At 39.4% G+C, this 22092-nt stretch overlaps 1 pseudogene across 1 annotated transcript; it reads right to left on the bottom strand.

Moving 5' to 3' along the window:
* Positions 1 to 654: 654 nt before the first annotated feature.
* LOC148502866 (cytochrome P450 2C8-like) lies at positions 655 to 17512 on the bottom strand (annotated as a pseudogene). The gene is made up of 7 exons (XR_015869960.1): positions 17335 to 17512; positions 13484 to 13640; positions 9818 to 9967; positions 6076 to 6236; positions 5422 to 5599; positions 3255 to 3397; positions 655 to 1340 (listed from the first exon to the last, which is right to left on the bottom strand). The product of XR_015869960.1 is annotated as a cytochrome P450 2C8-like (transcript).
* Positions 17513 to 22092: the final 4580 nt, after the last annotated feature.

A 22092-nucleotide genomic window follows, 5' to 3' on the forward strand; every position in this document is an offset into this window, starting at 1 on the left:
GAACCTCTCTGCATTATATGGCACATCACTGTGATGCTCCCTGATCTGTCGGTCACTGCGAACCTCTCTGCATTATATGGCACATCACTGTGATGCTCCCTGATCTGACGGTCACTGCGAACCTCTCTGCATTATATGGCACATCACTGTGATGCTCCCTGATCTGTTGGTCACTGCGAACCTCTCTGAATTATATGGCACATAACTGTGATGCTCCCTGATCTGACGGTCACTGCGAATCTCTCTGCATTATATGGCACATCACTGCGATGCACCATGATCTGTCGATCACTGCGAACCCCTCTGCATTATATGGCCCCTAACTGCAACGCTCCATGATATAGCAGTGAGTGTGAACCTCTCTGCATTATATGGCACATCACTGCGATACTCCCTGATCTGGCGGTCACTGAGGAATAGTCCCTGTATTGTGTATTGGTAAGTAGAAGGGTTCCTGCATTGTATATCCGTCACTAAAGTACTGTGAGCATTTTGTAGGGGTTACTAGAATGGTTCCTGGTTTGGGATGGGGCTGGTGGCTGTATTTATTAATAGCTCTTTGACATAACAATTTTCATATAGTTCATTGGCTATTTAAAGCACGCCCACATTAGACCAGCTTTACCTACAAAGGCTATTATCATGTGTCTTTACCACTGCAATGCACTGGTGGAAAAACAGGCCACTTACTTGTGCCTGCCCCCCAGGCTAAAAGTTGCCAGCCAGCCCCTGGCCCTTGGGTCGCGCCTCCCTCCTTGTGGCTGCCGCTGTGTGTGTACCGTATAGACCTGTCGATGGACTGATATGTCTGCAGACATATCTGTCCACCGGCTGTGCAGCACAGCCAATGCGATATGTCGTTATACGACGACGTTCACCGACATATAGTGGGTACACACTGCCCGACGTCCAGCAGATATATTGACCGATCAATTGATCGGCCAATGTAGCTGTCAGTGTGTACCCAGAATTTGTTATTAAATTACTGGATATTTTCTTGGTTGCAACCATATATGGTGCTTATTATATTAGAGCTATACAAAAAAGGTTTATCTGTCTGTTAATCATTATGAGTGTTCCCAGACTGCGTGCTTGCATGGTATTTATTTTGTATCTCCCAATCTGCTCCTGATTGTCATACAAACTTCTGACCTTTGGGATATTGTATCCTCTGAACACTGTATCCTTGCTGGCTGCATGCATGAGTCCAGTGGGTACTATGTCACCAATTCTCTGTATCTCATGGATGACAGCGTCAGTGTATGGTATCTTAATACGATCCTCCACTGAGGGACATCGACTTTGTCCAATCACATTGTCTATCTCTTCCTGGATCTTCCCTGTGCAAATAAGGATATGAGTAATGCACTGTGTCTCATTACAACTGTGAAACCATGTTAAACATTCAAGGATGTATAACTAATGCTCACCTTTGTTTTATTGCACTCTGCAAGATTAACTGTACTGTTTATGCCAGAGCTACTTATACAACAATTTTATTAAAAGTACAGTAATGTTTAATTTTTAAATCATTAAACAATGTTTAATAAGACTCTCATCCTATACTATCTCCTTTGAATTGGTGTGCAGTCGATTTTTAAGGGATCACTTATATAAATAAGGGTATTATTAGACATTTTCTAGTTTCTAGGATGGTATTTGCTACTCTGTACATTTGACAATAATTATATTATCATCAATCATAATTCTATTAGCTCCATCTGGTACTTTCTTGTTACTATTATTGAGTTTATTAAACCACTCATTATATATTGGGATATAGTATACAATGATATTGTTGTGTCATTGAAAAGATTCAAAAAATTGTTAAATCTCCTTTGTAAATTGACATATTTATGGGACAGAAAATACATTTCCACTTTTGTATAAATATACCATATGTTACCTGTATTGATATCAACACACAGTATTTGTATTACATAGATAAGCTATAAGCATAATAACAAAAGGTTTGCCAACTTTTTTCACAGCCCCTGTACTTTGCCAGCTGTTTGGTCTTAAGATTCATACTGCTACCTGCACAGAACAACAATGGCCCTCATTCAGAGCCGGACACTCTGAGCAGAGCGCTCGCTCTGAATGAGGGCCGTCCTCCATAAAAATGGAGCGTCCTCCTGGATGCTCGTATAGCTGTGGGTCACCACCCACAGCACATACGAGCGTGCAGGATGATGGTCGCGATGGTCTTGACCATCGCGACCATCGCCAGTGCGACCAGAAGCCTGTGGTCGGGGTTTTCGACCACAAGCCCTGGAGTGATTTTGGCTCTATCAGAGCCAAAATCACTCCCACTGACATCACTAGTGATGTCAGTGGGGCCGGCTTCTGACGGTAGGCGTTCCCTTGGGAACGCCTCCGTCTGGCAGGCACGCCCTTGGCACGCCCTCCAAAGGGGGCGTGCTGTCAATCAACATCGACAGCACGCCCCATTTGATCAGACACAACGAGCGAAGGAAAGTCCATCGCTCATCGCGTCTGGCGCATGCGCACAACGGAGATCCCTCCGTCGTGCGCATGCGCAGTGCACACCATCGACCCACTTGCGAGCAGACAGCCGCTTGCGAGTGGGTCTGAATGAGGCCCAATGTCCCATTGTACAGTAGACCGTATAACGTGTGCTAGCTTTATACTAATACTGTATAACTAGGATGGGCTCAGACCATCATATCTGATACTGTAGCTTTTCTATCAGCCTGATGAGACAGCTTGGTGCAGGTAATTGTGAACTGCTACATGGGGTCTAATGGTGTGTACACACGGGACGATCAGCCAGTGATAATGATATCGCTGACTGATCATCCTGCACCTTCCTGGAGTGCAGGATCATCGATATCGATCATCCAGCACACCACCAACTCACCAATAGCAACCTGCGATCAATGATCGTGGACATTATAGTATATAGTATATAGTAACCTGGACAATATCGACAAGGTTGACCTGCATGCACGGGTGATGGACGATATCGTTATCCTCCATATGTGCACGCGCATCGCAGGTCGTTGGTGGGTTGGAATGGACCAAAAACTGCACCATATGAACAATAACGATAAGATTAATATGGTTATCGTTCATATCATGCAGTTTAATTGTCCCGTGTGTACGCACCTGAAGTATAAGATTTGTCCAAAAATTGGTAAAACTGTAAAATGTTTTGATGTAATATTGTAAAAGTCACAGCCGATACTCACAATGAGGCTGCTTAGAAGAACTTTTCCTTTTGTTATACTTACTTTCAACATCTGTTTTTTTTCAGAAGGATAAGTAGACAGTATTTCATGGTTGTGCTTGTGGTTTCAGTTCCAGCAAAGAACAGGTCAAGGATTGTCCCAAATAAATTGTCAAAGTGGAATTCAGTGTCAGGTTTGTCCTTCTCCTGTGGATATGTAGCACAGAAAGACAATTGTCACCTTAAATGTTACTAAATGCTATTAATTGTAGATATAGAATTTTATAGAGGATTCCATATTTTTTTATCACAAAGAACACATTGGTTAAAAGTTCAACCTCTCTACCCCTTTATCTAATCTAATAATACTCATAAAAGGAAATCTCAGTCCTCCAGTATCAAGCAAAACTAGACAACCTTACCCTGCAAAGACTGCACTCAATACAAAGTTCTTTAAGAGTTGCATGCAACTCTGATTGGTGGAAGGAACTTACAGTTTTTAGTAGTGCATGTTCCATGGCTGAGCATATTGCATGCTTCGTGGCTTAATGTACTACATGCTCCTTGGCTGAGCGTATGTCACTGTAAGCTCTTTTGGTTATTCAAAGTCATATTCAACACAGTCACATCTCCACTTGGGTTTGAATTGGTGCAACTGGGTGGTGATGAAGCAATCACATATAAGCTTAGTATTCTGAGGGCGTATTGTGGCCATGTAGGTAGATAGTGTTCATTCTACACCCTGCACATAATCAGTGAGGAGGGCTTATTTTAATTTTGAAGGGCAACATTTTAGGCATGATGCATCACTATAGTTATTGTAGCTGCAGAGATAAGTCACATATAAAATGTTGCCCTCCTCACTGATTACACGCAGGGTGCTAGAATGAACACTAGGTAGAATCGTAGGCTGTGTTGAGTTGTGTGTATCCAGATATCTGTCTGGTTTTAAAAAAAAGATCTCTTGTACCAGGTGTAGGGCTTGTGAACATGCACTGATAGTTACAGTATGATAACTACTACACCCAGAAGGATGGGGTAGGGGCAGTGTGACTGCATTGATGTATTCAGAAAAAGATCCGCAATTGCGGCATAAAGTACTTTCGTGAAACTCTGGGTCATCTCCTCCTTCCTCATTCAATCTGTACAAACATTTGCACCAACGCCAACATTTTGGTCTGCAATCCTGTGCACCTTGGTAGAATTGTAGAATCACTTTTGCCAATTAAGGCATATGGTGGGAGCACAGCTGATTTTGCACTGTGTATCAGACATGTACTGTGCTAAATTACAGGGTCTTTTATTTCTGAAAATTTTCAATCAACATCCCCTTTAGTTAAATATTTTTTTATGTTTGCTAATTTAGTAAAGAGTAAGATTCACCAGTTGTAAATACCTGTTGTATCTCTGAAGGTACATATATTGTAGAACAGGTTTAGAATGCATGATTTAAAGTAATAAAACAGTAGATTGTGTGTATACAGTTCCAGAATCATATTTCTTGCAGCCATAGGCAGCTTTTACTGTTCATCCTATGCCTCAATAATTGCCCTGTTGCAGTTCTTCACAAATCTGTATACAGTTAAGAAATGTGATAATAATTCAGTGGTAACTTAACCAGCAAGGGTCTGATGCAGAGTTGGAAGTAGGTTGGACATATATTACCCAACAGAAGCACATAGGAAAGAAATATGTATATTCACCCATATGCAAAGTTGTACACATCGAGATGCCACCACACTAGCATGTGTACTTAATTTACTAATAGGCTTCATTATCATTATCATCATCATCATCATCATCATCATCGGTGAGCAACTGCACCTGCACTATATTAAGTGCAAGAGATAAGATTCCAAACAGACATCTATTTGCTAACATCCAGGTTTGCCTTGACCACATTTGAGTGAACACGCTCTCACTGAAATCTTCCTACATGAGAAAATCTCATTACAACCCAGTTTTGCATCTTTTGTTGCAACTATAAGATGCGATCAAAATGCTCATCACCCTTACTTGCACTCATGTTTGGAACGTGCGCAATGTCAATCGACACAAAACAGATAGACTTTGCACATGGTATATGTTCAAATCTGTATATCTTTTTAAAGTTTATACTATATAAAAAAGTATTATGAATATAATAATAATAATAATAATAATAATAATAATAATAATAATAACAACAATAATTTGTGTACTTCCAAAATCCAAAACTAAATCTAGTTTACCTCCTCCATTTTGATCAGGAAACTATCAATGAAATCCCGGGGACAGTTCATATCGATGGTGTTTCTGTGGCTTTCTACAGATTCTTTAACAAATGTTTTTAATTTTTTCCAGATTTGTGAATATTTTCTGGTGTGGTCCAGGGAGACTGTGGAGTGTTTTGGGAAAGATATTCAGTAGCTATCAAGGCAAAAGCACAGTACATATATTATTGAGCAAATATTAGAAAAAATATTCAGCAAAGTTCAATATACAATAGATTTTGGCTTCTTAAGAGACTAGAGACTTGTGAATCAGATCCCAAGACGTTTACGCTTAGAGGAGTATGTCAGAAGTGGAATCAAATAATGTTCTTGTTAAAAGTCAATTTACATTTCTAAACAAAATAGAATTGGTAAAAAAAACTAGAAAATAACACATTAATTAAATTTACATTATAAGCAACTCTTATTGATGCTCAATATTTTTTATATAATTGTTGCTTCCTTATGTACAAAATAAATATTTCAAACAACTGACCCAAAAACATGAGTTGTCCCACAAACAAATCCACAGTATTATTACATATCTAAAAGTAATTAGGCTAACATAGGATAAAAAAAAAAAACAGAATGTACTGGTACATATAGTAAATGTATTGTACATTGTGAACTTACTATTCCCCAGGGGGATGCAAGGAGCCGAAATATTTCCTTTAGCAATAAAAGCAGAGTGGTGAACTTCTGGTCGTCATAGTCAAAACGTTCTCCAAATACAATTGAGCAGATGACATTAGAGACAGCCAAACGCAGCAAATCAGTTGAATCAAAAGGGATATCTGGGAACACGCATTAATTTCCTGTAAAATGTTTTATAATTGTAGAACCAAAAAAAAGGATATATATTGTACACTAGAGATGTGCGCGGACCCTGTTGTTTTGGATCCGTATACATCTTCCTGTTTTGGTTTTGCAATACCACACTCACATGTTTTGGCTCTGCTTTTTAAAATAAATAAAACAGCTATGATCATGTAGTTTGGACATGTTTACATGCAATCCAAAACTCGAGCTAGGTTTTTAATCCGAGTTCCGAACTGACTACAGATCCAAGCCGGGACTCGGTTCGACTCGGAACCCCAAAGTGATTCCAAACTCAGACTTGGTATGACTTGGAACCCTAAATTTGCACATCTCTATTGTAGACATTGGCACTCTAAGTGCAAATTTTTGGACACATATTGATTTGCTTGCTTAAGCAAAAGATATCTGGAAGCCTTGGCCAACAGTGGGCAACTTTTTCGTAAAAAAGCAATATAAAATCTAAATCAGTATAGAGAATTATGACTGTTGCTTAGGGATCCCTCCTTAAAATATTATGAACTACTATATCTCAGATAATTGTATGTTATTCATCATGCTTGACTAATGTTACATTCACACAAACTATTGGACACCATGGGGCTGTTTTAGATTTGGGAGCAAATTAAAACAAAGGGGGAAAGTTTGCACTTAGAAAATACATGTTGCAATGCAACAGGTGCAAAAATATTTATTTTTTGCATGCAGAACAAATACTAGTTACTTTAGCACGTAGCCCACAAAAACTGAACAGCTTTTGTCAGAATTAGTGTTTGGTTTTGTCTTCGATTTGTCAGTGACCAAGGTCTTGTTACAGCTGGGTGAAGCTTGCAGCACAGAGAAAAGTTGTAGACTATGGCCCTCATTCAGAGCCACTCGCTAGCGGCAGTACGCTCGTTCCGAGCGATGTTCGCACATCTGCGCATGCGTACGGTTTTTAGTACGCATGCGCGAACCAGTCAGTGCGGCCGAAAATCGTTTGTACGCAATATAGCGAGTGCCTGCTATTTTGAGTGACAGAATGAGGCATATGTGGGTGGTAACAGGGGAAGGTGCTTGAAAACGGGGAGTGGAGAACCGAACGCAGGCGTGCTTAAAGGTCAAAACGGGCGTTTTATGGATGTGCATAATTAATATAGCAGCGTCAATGACCACGTCATTTGTTTTTTTTTAACTCAGAACTGCTCGCAAAATAGCGGTTGAAAAAACCAACCACAAGAATAGCGAGCAGTTCATATCCTGTTCGATGTACTCGATTAATCTAATAAATAGCGGACATGACATATGGTGCGAGCGGCCAGGGGGCGTTTTTAAGAAATAAAAGAGCGTATGTTTTGCTCGCTCGTTCAGACTTAGAGGTGTGAACAGACTGCAATGTGCGAACGGATCATTTGAATAGCCACCCCTTGTTTTTGAACGAACGAACGCAAATAGCGAACGGCTCTGAATGAGGGCCAATATATGTAGATTGTCCATGTGGAAACAGGAACAAAATATACTGTAGTCTCGCAAAGTGACTTGTAACTCTTTAAATGTATTGCAGATGACAGTGAATGCAGAGTAACTTGTAGTTTTACACAGGTATTGCAGAAGACCAGACAGACAGCAATGGAGGTTTTCCAGCAGCAGGTAAGAATAGGGGAAGCACCAGAAGCTTATCAGGCACAGAGGCTTTTGCAGGGAACAGCTCAGCTTGCTAACCAGAGACACAGTAGCAGAAGCGTACTGTCGATCCATAGTACTGAGATGCGGAATCCAAGTAGACTACAGGAATCACAGAAGTTGAACGGGCACTGATGTAAGATTCTGGATAGATTTATAGGACAGCTTGGATGAGGATTGGCTGCGACAGTCATGTGCAGCCAAACTGATCCCGGACTGGCTGACTTGCAATCACATTATAAAACACAAGATGGCTGTGCCCATGTCCCAAGGATGCTGGCTACAATGTTGAGAATTTCAGGAAAACCTGACCTGCAGGAACAAGTGAGTGATGAATCGCTAGAAAGCAGCAGCGTTTTGTACAAACACAAGGTTTCTGTAGCTGATTTTTGATAGCTTTATTTTTACAATTCAATTAATAGTTTAGCTAGGACACGTCCCTCACAAATATATCTGTCCCACAGACAGTGCAATGTGATTTTGCCAAAGAGCAATATTGCTTCTTTTTTTCTTTGCTCCTAATTCTGAATCAGGCCCTTTAATGCTAATTATTTCAATAGCTATATAGACAGTTAATACTAATTAAACAGATCAATCATAATGTGTTTATGTGCCGACCCTTATGTTTTGATTTTGGTTCTAAATCATCATCATGTTTTGGTTTTGACAAAACCACCCTAAAGTGTCTTGCTTTTGGTTTAGTTTTTGTTTTGGATTACTTTACTAATAGGGGAAATCATGTATCTTGGACCTGTTTTTGTTAATACAGTATTATTAACCTCAATAACATTAATTTCCAGTAATTGATAGTTAATTTTGACCACCTCACAGCACCTGAAAGCATGAGGGAGGGTCTCAAATGCAATATAAAATACACAAAATCTTTTTTTTAGATCTGAGTTATAAACTTGCGAGAAGACCCATGTCAGGACTTTTTCATGGAACCCCAAAGTTATCTAAGCTGGGACTTGGTTTGACTTGAAACCCCAATGTTCAGGTATTTTTGGTTTCAACAAAAAGCACATCTCTAATTAATAACTGTTTTCTGTTTAATTTTCATAGCTGATAAGACATAAATCCACATGGAGATTTTTCACCTTTAGAGATGCCAGTACACAAGCATTATAATTATTTAAAGCAGATTAGACATCTTTCCTACAAGTGCTCCATCAATGCTGCAGTGATATCATTTTAAAATTATTTGTTATTGTATTCTCATCTTAGACTTTTACAATTCTTAAAGCATGATTCCCTAACAAAGAATAATTCAATGAGGCTGTTTATATTATTAATGATGCATATTTATGCTATAGTCATTGCTTTATTTTAAAGGACCACTACATCTCAAACTACTTTTCAGATATGATTCCTGCAGTTCATGTTAAAGATATGAACATATTAATATTATATAATGGTTTTACTTGCTTTATAAATTAGAGATGTGCCTCTAATTTATAAAGCAAAACCTCTATGGTTTGGCAAAACCATCCCCAGTTGTTTTGATTCGGATTCTGTTTTTTGTTTTAGATTTCTTTAAAAAATTATAATAACAGGTAACATCATTTAATTTGAACCTGATATTGGTCCTTTAGTATTATTCACATTAATATAATTCATTTACTATACAGTCATTTCCAGTCAATTTTAAACACCTCAAAGCACCTAAATCATGAGGGAGGGACTTACATGCTATCCAAAATACACAAATTCCAGTTTATAAATATTCTGAATTGCTAGAAGACCTGAGTCAGGACTTGGTTCTAGTTGGAACCCTTAAAGTGATTCTGAACTGAGATCAATTCAACTTATAACCCCTACGTTTGGGTATGTTTGTATTTCAATAAACCAAACCTGCACATCTCTACAATAAATATAACCCCAGCAATGTCTGACCAACCTCCATTTTTCAGAAATTCTTCTCCAAGGTAACGGGCCTCTTCCTGGACTCGTTCTTCAGCGTTTCTCTTCCCCATCCCTAAATTTCTTAGTGTGGTGAGTGAGAACCGACGTAACTGTTTCCACCTCTCCCCATTGCTTAGCATCACTCCTGTAAATGGTTTAAAGTATATAAAATATGGCATTCCAATCATGAATTTTAAATAAATACATAATAATAATAATAATAATAATAATAATAATAATTTATACTAATCCTTAAAACCCTAATTCAGGTGTACAGTTTTTTACACAAGTTTTATTGTTGAGAAAAATTAGCTACATATGTGCTCCTCTTATTTGGTGGGAATTCAGTTATCCGCTCAGCTGCAATGTGCTGCTCCTTAATTGCCATTGGTTGATATGTGTGCAGCTGACTATCATGTGATGTTGATGAAAACTTGCCACAAATTGAATGGGCTACCGTGATTAATGTGTCTCGGTCATTACTTAAATTGGCTGTCAGTGTGGGTAGAAGTTTATGTTCTAAGAATCATGTGATACTAATTCTAGATCTTCTGCATATGGGAGCTCACAATTGGGATAGCGAGCATGGCCACATCATAGTGGGGAATGGTATGCTTGCAATCTGCATTTTAGGCAATATAAAAAGAAAAAATATTATTGGCAAGGGAATTTGTCCACTACTTTTTAATGATGTCACTGGCATGGGCTTAACTACCATAGATGCAAGGGGTGCCGCTTCCCTGAGGGTCAGAGATTAGGGGGACCATCTTCCTTGTCAAAGTTAGATGTGTTTTATATACACAATTGGGTGGTACATAGGGGCCCAAGTTTTGCCCTGGTCAAAGGATATTGCTCAGAAGCACACACTGGGCCTTATACAGCATTGCAGGCAATGCTGATGTTTAAGGAGTTGAACAATTTTTTGCACAAAAATCCCTAAAAATGCCAACAGTGCCAGCTTTCCACAGAGTGTACATAAAAAGGTGACGTTACAATTGAGATGCTCGGTAAAAGGGCTATGCATTCCTGAGTGACTGGGGGCTGGCTAAACAAATGCAGTGTCGCGGGCGTGTTGCTGAAATGTTTGTGTACTGTACACAGACGCTCAGTCGTTCACTCTGAAGGCTATAGTCAGACGTAAAATCTACATCTGCAAAAATCCATTTGCGAGGGAAATGAGGGAAAGAAATTAAGAAAGGGAATATACAACCTATCTTCTAAAAAACTAAGTGATGAGGAAATTAGACTTTTGGAAAAGGGGCTAAATTTTGAGCCCATCAATAAACAAAATTCATTTAATCTCTCTATTTATGTAAATAGATATGTGCAAACACTAAGTAGAAGGAGATAGTGGATATTTTTGAGTCACTTCAAAAAGAGTCAGAATTATCTACCGACAGCGAATATATATATTATTTGTTAATTAGACACAGGAACAAATTGAGAGCAAAATCAGATTTTTATCCGTTTCAATTTAAAGGACCCGAAGTAGAAATTTTCTATAAAAATACTGTTGAACAGTTCCGTCATACAGTATGTGCATGGAGGCAGAAAATAATTAATTTAGAGAAAATCTCAGCCTTAAAGAAAGGAATGGAATTAAACTGTTATATACAGATAAACGTATAATAGTTAAACAAGCTGGGGGGATTGCCATTCAAAATGTTGCCGCAAATAGAGAGGTATATAGACAATTGGACAATACTAAATTCTATAGTAAACTGACTAGCAATCCCTCCACCCTATGTCAGCTAAAAACTCATGAATTTGTTGGATGAGGCATTGGCCAAGGGCACTATATCAAGGGAGATTTTTAACTTTTTATTTTGTACACACCCAGTGACCCCAACATTTTACTATTTACCAAAAGTGCACATGTCTCTTACTTTACCACCAGGTAGACCTATTATTTTGGGTGTATGGTCACTCACTAATAATTTATCTTCTTTTGTGGCTTATTATTTGCAAAGTCACATGAGAGCACATATACAAGATACAAAGCATTTTTTTTATTTAATTAAAAAGGTCAATTGGGAAGAAGGATATTATTTAATTACTTGTGACGTTGAGTCCTTATACTCAAATATCCCACATGATTTAGGAATAAAAGCTGTTGAATATTATTTGTTACAAGATATGAATATGTGAATCTGTGATGGGGACTAGGTTCACCCTAAGTTTTGCTAAACTTTACATGGGCCGAGCAAACGTAGGGCCTGATTCAGACCTGCTCGTGAGCACTGAGCGCTCACAAGCGGGTCGATGTTGGCCCAGTGCACATGCGCACGATGGAGGCGGCTCCGTCGTGCGCATACGCGAGACCCAGATAGCGACGGGCAAGCCGTCGCTCCGGGTCTCACTACAAAGGGAGCGTGCTGTCGATGTTGATTGGCAGCATGCCCCCTTTGGTGGGCATGCCGGGGGCGTGGCTGCTCAGACGGAGGCGTTCCGATGGGAATGCCTACCACCTAGCGCCGTCCCCACTGACATCACATGTGATGTCAGTGGGTGGACTTCTTGCTCTGTAAGAGCAAGAAGTCCACTGGGACTTGCGGCAATGAGACCCTACCACAAATAGCTAGAATCATGTAATTTGGACCTATTTACATGCAATCCAAAACCCGAGTTTGTTTTTTAAATCTAAGTTTTGAACTAATAAACCAGAAAAATAGAGTTAATGTGTTGGTGCTGTCTTTCGTCATACTGTATGATGTATAAAATATTAAAGAGTGTAGAAAGTGGACATAAACCATATAATAAACATGACTATACTCTTTAATACTTTATTCATATGAAGAATGACTGCACCGATGCATGAACTCTACTTTTTTTGGTTTATAGGACTCAGTTCTACTCAGAACCCCAAAGGCATTGCAAACAAGGACTCGATTCTACTCGGAACCTCTAAATTTGTGTGTTCATATTTCAGAATAACCAATCTGCACATCTCTACTTTATATGTAGATAAGTGTGGTTCCGTTTTGCTGAAAGCTGAACACCCAAACTTTGAGGTTCCAAGTTCAACTGAGTCCCAGGTCAGATCACTTTTGGAATTATGAGTAGAACCAAGTACTGGCTCGGGTCTACCCATAACTTTGCAACTTGGATCTAAAAACAGAATCTCAGGTTTTCGATTGCATGTAATCTGATCCAAGTTACATGATTTTAGCTGTTTTTGTTAATGTTCAAGAAATCCAAAACCTAAACTGAGACAAAAACTTGAGAGTGGTTGCCAAAATCTAACCATAACATTTGAGTGTGGTTTTGCTAAACCAAAACAGGGGACTTTGCACACATCTACAGTAAGCATGTTTATGGAGATCTGTGCCAGAAATCCCAAATTTAAATCAATATTCTGTTTAAAATATTAAATATATTATATACAGTAGACCTGCTATTACACAGTCATTTCTGTCACTATAGCTGTCAAGTGGCTTTTTTGCTTGACAGTGTCATTTATCATTTTTCAGAGCAACGTTTGCTATAGGTTCTTATTGTTGACTCATGAGAGTATATTTATAAATCAAATATGAATGTTATTCTGAAATATAAATTTACAATCCAGCAATTTAACATTTATGAATTCTGCAATTACCATTGCTGTGCACATATTTCATCTAACAAAGATGTCTTACACTGTATTCTATCAGATCAAACTCACCATAATCTTTAAAAACAGATGTATCATTTATTCCTCTTGCACTGAATGAGTCTGAGTGGTCCAACAAGGCTTCTTTTACACAGTCATAGCCAATTAAGACCACCATTGGGTCATTAGCCATATAGATGGTGAATACTGGTCCATAGATTTCACTCAGCTGGAGATAAAATAAAATAAATATAAGATCAGCTGCCATTTTAAGAAACTTAAGTGTAGATTTACTAAGCTACAGCTTTTTCAAACCACTACTTCTCGGCATGTGTAACTCCAAAATTGAAACTACCTATGTATTTAAACACACTGGGTATTTTTCAGAGGTGGACAGAGACATTCCCATGGCTGCATCTACTGTATTGGCAGTCACCCATTTAGGACTACAAAGACCTTGAGTGTCTGTGCATGTAACCACTTTCACCGTCACCCTAGCGACACACCCATAAGATGGACCATTTCTTTGAGTGCGCTAAGCCACCTGCCTAGGAATGGCCATCACTCTTCCAAGACATTTCTTCCTGCAATGTGTTAGATGTTCCTGTGATGTGTTAGAAGTTCCTGTGATGTATTAGAAGTTCCTGTGATTTATCAGAAGTTCCTGTGATTTATCAGAAGTTCATGTGCTGTATCAGAAGTTCATGTGCTGTATCAGAAGTTCCTGTGATCACTTCATGTCTCCTCTGGGACCCAGTTTGGCTACTGCTCATTCTGGAGCTCAGTAAATTGGTAACTAAGCAACACCCATAGGATTTTTGCTTCAATATCTGATGCAGTTTTCCACTAGATACATCAAGGGGATACTTAATATTTGTAGATATGGACAGTGTTTTGGGGGGATATCAGGCAAATATTTGCTGATTATATATGTTGTTTATTATTATAAGTTTATGTAGCTATAGGGCATTGCATGCTTTGAAATAACTAGGGATGAGCAATTCGGATTCTGTGGAATCCAAACTGCTCCGAACATTGGGGATCCGAGTCCACCCGAACGCTGTTCGGGCGTCCCACTTGACTTGGATCCCACTGCAAGGCCGAACATCAGCCTCCTGATGTTGGATCCTCATGAGAGGATCTGATGTTAGGGCCCCACAAGTGTAGGGCAGACTGCAGTGAGAGTGGTCTGCCCTACACAGTAACAAACACACAGCCGCAATGTTTGTTATGTCTGTTATAGTAACCAATGAGTGTCAGATAGACTCTCATTGGCTGCTGCGTCCACAGAGGGAGCCGGCTGGAGCTCATTCATGAGCTCCACCTTCTGGCTCCTCCTGTTGTGGTTGACGGGAGTGACGTCTCTCCCATTGATCCAAGGAGCATCGGAACTCTGTGTATAAGCACTGTGACTCCTTGGGCAATATCCCTCTGCAATAGCCCACTGTGTAAACATGTACTGTGACTCTGCTGGCTGTACCCCACTGGGTGGGTGGGAGGGCCCAAGGACAATTCCATCTTGCACTACCTTTCATTTCTGCCACTGCTGTGTGGTAATGTGTCATAGATGTGCTTTAAACTGCAGTGTATGTGCCACTGCTCTGACGCTTAATAACCAGCCAGCTCATTGCAAACTTTGGCCAATAATGGTAAAAACAGTATTGTGAGCTGTGAGGTGGTCTAAATTGATTGTAAATTACTGGAAATTAATGTTAGTGGGGTTAATAATACTCTAGGAACAAAAAAAAAAGCCCAATTATGTGATTTTTGCTTTTTTCGTCAGTTTTTGTAAAAAATGCAATCCAAAGCCAGTCACTGCAGGTTTGATAAATCCAAAGCTGGACAATGAATCCGAGCCAGAGGCAAAACCAAATCAAGCAAAAATGGTCCTGCGCACAACCATAGAAATAACAGAGAGAGCTTTTCCTGGACATTGTTACCCCTTCCTGTCTGGGGCTTAGATACACACCCCAAGCACATTCAAACTCACACACACACAGGACATTAAGCAATAGCGACTGACCACTTCCTGTACTGGTCACACCCAGAGGTGAGCACAGGAATATGCCATCACACACCAGAGCACACTCTGAAACACACACACTCAACCACAGACAATGGAGATAAGTATCTCTCTCTCATTTCTGTTGGTTACACACACTTGTGGCCAGAAATAGGTAAATGAATTATGGCATAATACATAGTTTAATGGGGTAGATGTATGAATCTCAGAAGCGGTATCAGCGCACGTTATGTGCGCTGATACCGCTTCTACCCGATGTATGATCGGGGGTCTGGCTGGTAGATGACAGGGGCGCTATGTGCCCCTGTCATTATCGGCGCTGCTATCTACAAGATAGCAGTGCTGATAGCCTGGGCTATGTACGAACAGTCAGATCGTCTGACCATTCGGCCGGCTGTAGCTGTCGTTATCGCTCCCCCTCTCCGGCCGATGAGATGTTTATACATCTCATCGGTAGTGCTTCCTGCTTCGCCTCGGTAAAGAGGCGAAGCGGGAAGCATTATAGCGGCACGTTAGGTGTCGCTATAATACATCTACCCCAATGTGTGAAATAGTTGACTTTGATGGTGGTGGTACTGAGTAATTTTGTCAGTCTCTCCACCTCTCAAAACTTTAAACGTGCTCTTAAGACCCACTTCTTCATCAAAGCCTCATCCCAACACTCTGTCCCATGCTCACTATCTACCCCATCAGTGTCACCATGCTCACTACTTCTACCACAGTACTACTTATTTGAGGGTTATGACCGCTGTTGCAGTAGTATTTATATACCATGTACTGGTCCTGCATTGTCTTGCACTGTAAGTCACTGTAGTACTGTAAGTCACTGTACTTTTGTTCTGCTCAATTGTTAATGTACTTTGTTAGGTGCTGCAGAACCCGTGTGGTGCCATATAAATAATGGATAATAAAAATATGTGAAAGTTATCAATTGTTAATGAAAATATACTTTACTTTAATACATTTTCTATGCAATATTTGAATAGAATTATCCTAATGACTTAAAGGAATATTTCCTGGATATATGGATGCAATTAAGTTTTTAAATGGTATATAATTAGTTATTAAATTATGACAAATTACTAAATGATGAAAATCGAATATTTGCTTCAAGAATATGATATTATTGAGCAAAGCAGTAAAGAAGGCTTTCACATTAGCGACCCAGATTGGGCAAACTTTTACACCGTGTCTATATTTGTTCTGCATAACATCATAATGAGGAAGATTAAAAGTATCCTGATTAGTTGCATTTCATGCAGCAGAACAGCATAATCAGGGGCATATCTATAATGGGAGCAGGGGGGCCCACTCCGCACACATAGGTAATTATATTTACCTCTTCGCCGATTCCCGAAGTGCTGCTCCCCCCTGGACTGGCTCTGTAGAGCAGCAAACGCTCACTGGGAAAATGGCAGCCGCCATCAGGGAGGAGGGGGCCAAAACGGAGGCTGCACACGGGCCCCCTCCTCTCTTAAAATGCCCCTGAGCATAATTGTATATTTTGTTCAATTTAATTAGTGTGAGAAAAATAAATTGTGATCTATGGAACTGTTATGAGGTACTGTAAGAAATACTTAGCCACAGACTTACTGTATACACAGCATTAAAATACAAATTAGATGTTCTAAGATTTTATACTGTACATACACAGTGTAGAATATAGTAGATATGTGTACTGTATATAAATATAGTTTATACAAATCTTGTACAGGAAGAAGAAGCTGTGACACATAGCAACCAATCACATTATGTCAGTCTCTAGAACGCAAACATGAAAGCAGTTGTTTGATTGGCTGCTATAAGTTACAGTATGTTTTCCCTGTATACCAGTTTCCATAAATGTGACCACATTTATATATCGCTGGATCTGGTATGTATAAATAGGTTCATTACTCACCTTTACTAAAGACTGAGGCATTTCGGTGGTTCCCATTTCCATAATATTACCTATAAAAGGCAGTGGGGGTGGTCCTGGTGGCAGGTTCTTTGCTCTCAGTTTCCTTCTCCATGTGAAGTAATACAGGACAAGACTGACAGACAGCCAGGAAAAGCGTGGCTGAGACTCCCAGCTCCATTATTAACCCTGCTTAGCAGTCTGGATGCAGGAAGTGTACTATGCACGGCATCAACCTTCTTGTAAGCTGACAGTAGGATTTATGAACGTCGGTGGTGAACAATGACTGGGTGTGTCTTATCCAATCTATGACTTGCAGTGCTGTCAGTTCAATGTACAAGATTTACAACAAAGTGTAGCTGACTGTAAGGATATAGGTTATTCAAATGTTAATAAGTGTAATATATAAAGCTGAAAGAAGCTTATCACAAAGTAAAAGAAACAGACATCAAAACGTTCCTTATAGAAAGAAAAAACATGGACAAACAACAAAGATTGTAGCACATATTTACTTACTCAGTGCAGCCAATATGCTCACAAACTACAAAAAGTAAATTTTAAACACTGGCACATCCTGTTTACGGATGATACACTAGCAGATACAGATCTATTTAATAATCCTCGGATGGAAATAAATTGGACAGAGTTAAAGTGCCAACCAACCAGCTCCTAACTGTCATTTTTCAAACAAATTGAATAAATACTAATAAAAACATAAGTTACTTAAAACCAAGTCATATATCACCGTGAATGGATATCTGACATGTGTGAGTGGATCTAAATAAATACATATAATGTATATAAAACTGTGCACTGTTGGCATCAATGAAACATAGACATGAATAGAAATAAAATAAAACTCAAAAATAATGTATTGTGTTAAAAGTAATGCACCTCTGCCAGTGGGAAGAGGTGAGATGGTAGTCTCAAATATTAGAGGTGAAACCAGTGAACGATAATCACTGTGCAAGTTGCACTAATGCATGTATTAGCGGTGGTACTGTGCACAATACGAGCTGACCTTATGGTTGTGGCTCCAGATATGAACTTTACTTGGAAACAGAATGCAGTGTCCGGATTGCCGTTCTGATGTACCTGTCACCTTACAAATAGGGTTTTGACCTCCTACTGATGTAGGGGAATAGGTTATAGATGCGGTAGCAAGGAGAAATAAATCCAGGATAACCTCTGATGTAGAGCCACCCAGTGAAGGTCTAAAAATGGATTCGTGCTGCGTCCTGTGAGCAATGGAACATGTTGCTAGCCCGTGATTTCAGCAGTCAGAGCTCTGTGTGCAGGAGAGCTGGGGAGAGTGATGAACCAGGTGTCAGCTAGTTGGCGGCCGTTGGTGGGGAGCCGTGCTGTCAAACTCCAACCTCTGTCAGATGGTTGGCAGTAAATGGTTCAAGGCCACTGTAGTAGGTGGTCTGTTGGAATCCATGTGTAGTCCATATAATAAGTGTGAAACAAAGGATCACTGTCTCTGAGGAAATGGCCGGTTATACAAGGGCTGAGAAACACGTTAGACCACCTTTGTTTCACACCTAATAATAATAATTTTCTAATAACCATAGCGCCTTTTACTTTTTATAATTTTTCAAACACAGCCTGTTATGTGGTAGTCAGCAGCTGATTGGCTGGTACTTTATCTCCATCAAAGGCTTAGTAAATAGACCCCACAGTATCTTGCCACCTAGACCAATAGTAACCTTTTAGAAAGCCCCAGATTTGAAATAGAAACTAGTTACCAATCAGTTGAAACCGTCAGGAACCATCCAAACCACACTTACAGACAGAAAGCCCAAAGGGGGCTTCTTCTACTGTGGAAAATTACTAAATTGTAGATCACTTTCTTCCACCACTGAAGGGATACACACAGTTACATTCAGCCAAATGAATTATGAATACAAAATCAAGGATCATATAGTAAAATACCTGGCAGAATGTCAATGTGGCAAAATCTAGAACCATCAGAAAACCAAAAATAAAAACTAGGGAAAGCTTCAAAAACATTATCAAGGGATTAGATATTCAGTCTATCCAATCACTTTAGGGTCCAACACAACAGCAATCCCAAGATTTTAAAGATTATAGAAATGAAACTAGTAAAAGAAAACTGAAGGGGAGGGAACTATAAAAACACTATACTGTAAATAAAGGATAACTCAAGTGGCTATACACCCTGAAGACATTAGCACATACTTGCCTACTTTTGAAAATGCATTTCAGGGAGATTGTGAAAGCAACACCTATGAGCACGGCAGTAGAGTGGGCGTGTACTGCTACATCTGAGAGGCATGTCATAAAATTGACTTACATCCAAATGTAAATGCGCCCCAAAGCAGTTAATAATATCTATTTATTGATGAAAACACACTAAAACTTTTCAGAAAATGCATATCGCCATAGGGATCATTATGCCTTGTAACCACTGCAGGGAAGTGATACTAATGATCCCATTTGAATGTATGTATCTCTGTTGTTTATTTATATAACAGCTACATAATGGGGGTAAAGTGGAATCAGGGAGATTGCTGGACTCCTCAGGGAGACAGGGAGATTGTTACTCTTTCAGGGAGTCTCCATGACAATGATAGTTGATAGTTGGCAAGTATGCATTAGCACATCTGGTCTTAACCTAGATAATGAAATTAAATTGATAATTACAGGCTAAGAGTGTGATAGGGATAAATAAGTGGTGTACATCACACTCCACTTATATTGCATAAAATAGTACAGAAGTCATCCAGGATTTGAAAAAATGAGCAGCAAACAATACAAAGAATATTTCCCACACAACGTGAATTATTTTAATAGACTTAATGTACCAAGGTGTGGAAATAAATAATTGAGTCTATGTACTAAGCTTCGGACATAGTTAAAGTGGATGGAGACAAGTACAAAGCAATCAGCTCCTAACTGCCACTTTACGGTATCCAATCTATAGATCGACAGTAAAAAGGTCGGCAATGTCTGGATAGATACCCTATGTCAGACAGTCAATAGGTCGACAGGGACAAAAGATTGACACACTAAATGTCGACATGTAAGAAGATCGACATGTACAAATGGTCGACATGATCAAAAGGTCAACATAAAATTGTCAGATTTTTTTTTAATTTGGATTAGGCACTTATCGGAGGGCTAGGGTTAGGCACTACAAGGGATGATTAGGGTCAGGGCTCCTACCCCAATGGTTAGGGTTAGGCACCAGAAGGGAGGGTTAGGATTAGGCACCAAGGGGAAGGTTAGGGTGAAGATTAGGGTTAGAAAAAAATATATCGACCATTAATACGACGACAATTGTTGTGTTGACCTCTTGACAATGTCAACCATTTGTACCTGTCGACCTTCTTACAAGTCAACCTTTGGTGTTTCGACCTTATGCCTCTGTTGTCCTTTTGTCCCTGTCAACCTATTGACTGTCTAACAGCTGGGGTCAAATATAATAGGGTGAGAGTTTAGAAAATGTGAGAGTTTAGCAGTAAACTCTCACATTGGTTGAGTTTTATCTTCAAAATGGGAAAACATCTGGATTAGAGTTTCAACTGAGTTTTTTGAGTCTAAAAACATGTGAGTTTGCATGTACTTGTGGTCTATTACATCTGGCAAGTTTAAAACGTGTGAGAGTTTACAGTTAAACTCTCACATTTTCTAAACTCTCAGCCTATTACATTTGGCCCCTGGGGCTGGATATAATAGGGAGGGATTTTTGGTGCCATTGTAAAATCACACAAATTCGCACTTTTAAAACATGCGATTTTCATCAGAAAATCGCAAATGTAATAGTGTCAATTTTTTTGTAATAAAATGCATATTGCGTATGACTTCTAACGATATTATCAGCAAGGAACTTCCGATTTTTAGACCAACTGGAATGCAAGTTACTTGGTGGGAGTGCTACAGCATGAAAGAAAGTCACCAATTGGCACCCAAAAGTCCACTACATTATTCATCAAACACCCTATATAAACCCCACACCCTCCATTTTGTCCTTTGATAGGATATGAGGCATTTTGGAAGGAGAGGAGGCTGTTCTGTTGTTTGGCTGCTTGGCTTGAAGTGGAGACCAGTAGCTCAGCAAAGGATGGAGGAGGAGGAGGAGGAGGAGGCCTTCAAACTGAGGCCATTCAGGCACAGACTGATGCCCTAGTGTCCCTGAAAAGACAGTTATTGTTCCAAAAACCCAGTATGGATGCGTCATCGATATGTATCATGAGTAGTGTGCCGTCTACACATTACTGTGTCACCTACAACCCTCCCCCAATGCAGCCTGCACACATGAGGAGGACTAGTGAAAGGCCTAGGTAGTGACCATGGAAGTTCACAACCAAAAATAACACTTCATCAAATTTTGCTGTTAAAAAATGTTTTGTTTTGTTTTTTTTGTAAAAAAACAGTAAAGTCCAATTTGCCACATCTTTGTGTAATGTTTTTGTCCTAATTTTCCTAAAATGTTATTTGTTGACCAAATAAAATATGGTTCTTGCAAAGCACATATATTTTACTGTATCCTTACTGTACAAACGGTACATGGTAACATGGTAATATATGGTTTCACAATGTATAGTTAAACACATATATACCTATTAGGGGTTGTATGTATTGTACAATAACTTACCGTCTTTTTCCCCAGCATGAGTTAGATAGTGATTTCAGTACTCCTCAAGGGTTGGCTTCAATAGCCTGTGTTTTGAAATTATTTACATGGTGCATAACTCAAAATAAATGTATACCATTTTGCCCATTACATTACATTTA

Source organism: Taudactylus pleione, unplaced genomic scaffold (genome assembly GCF_031769625.1).
Source record: "Taudactylus pleione unplaced genomic scaffold, aTauple2 ptg000481l, whole genome shotgun sequence".
In the NCBI taxonomy this organism is placed as follows: Eukaryota; Metazoa; Chordata; class Amphibia; order Anura; family Myobatrachidae; genus Taudactylus; species Taudactylus pleione.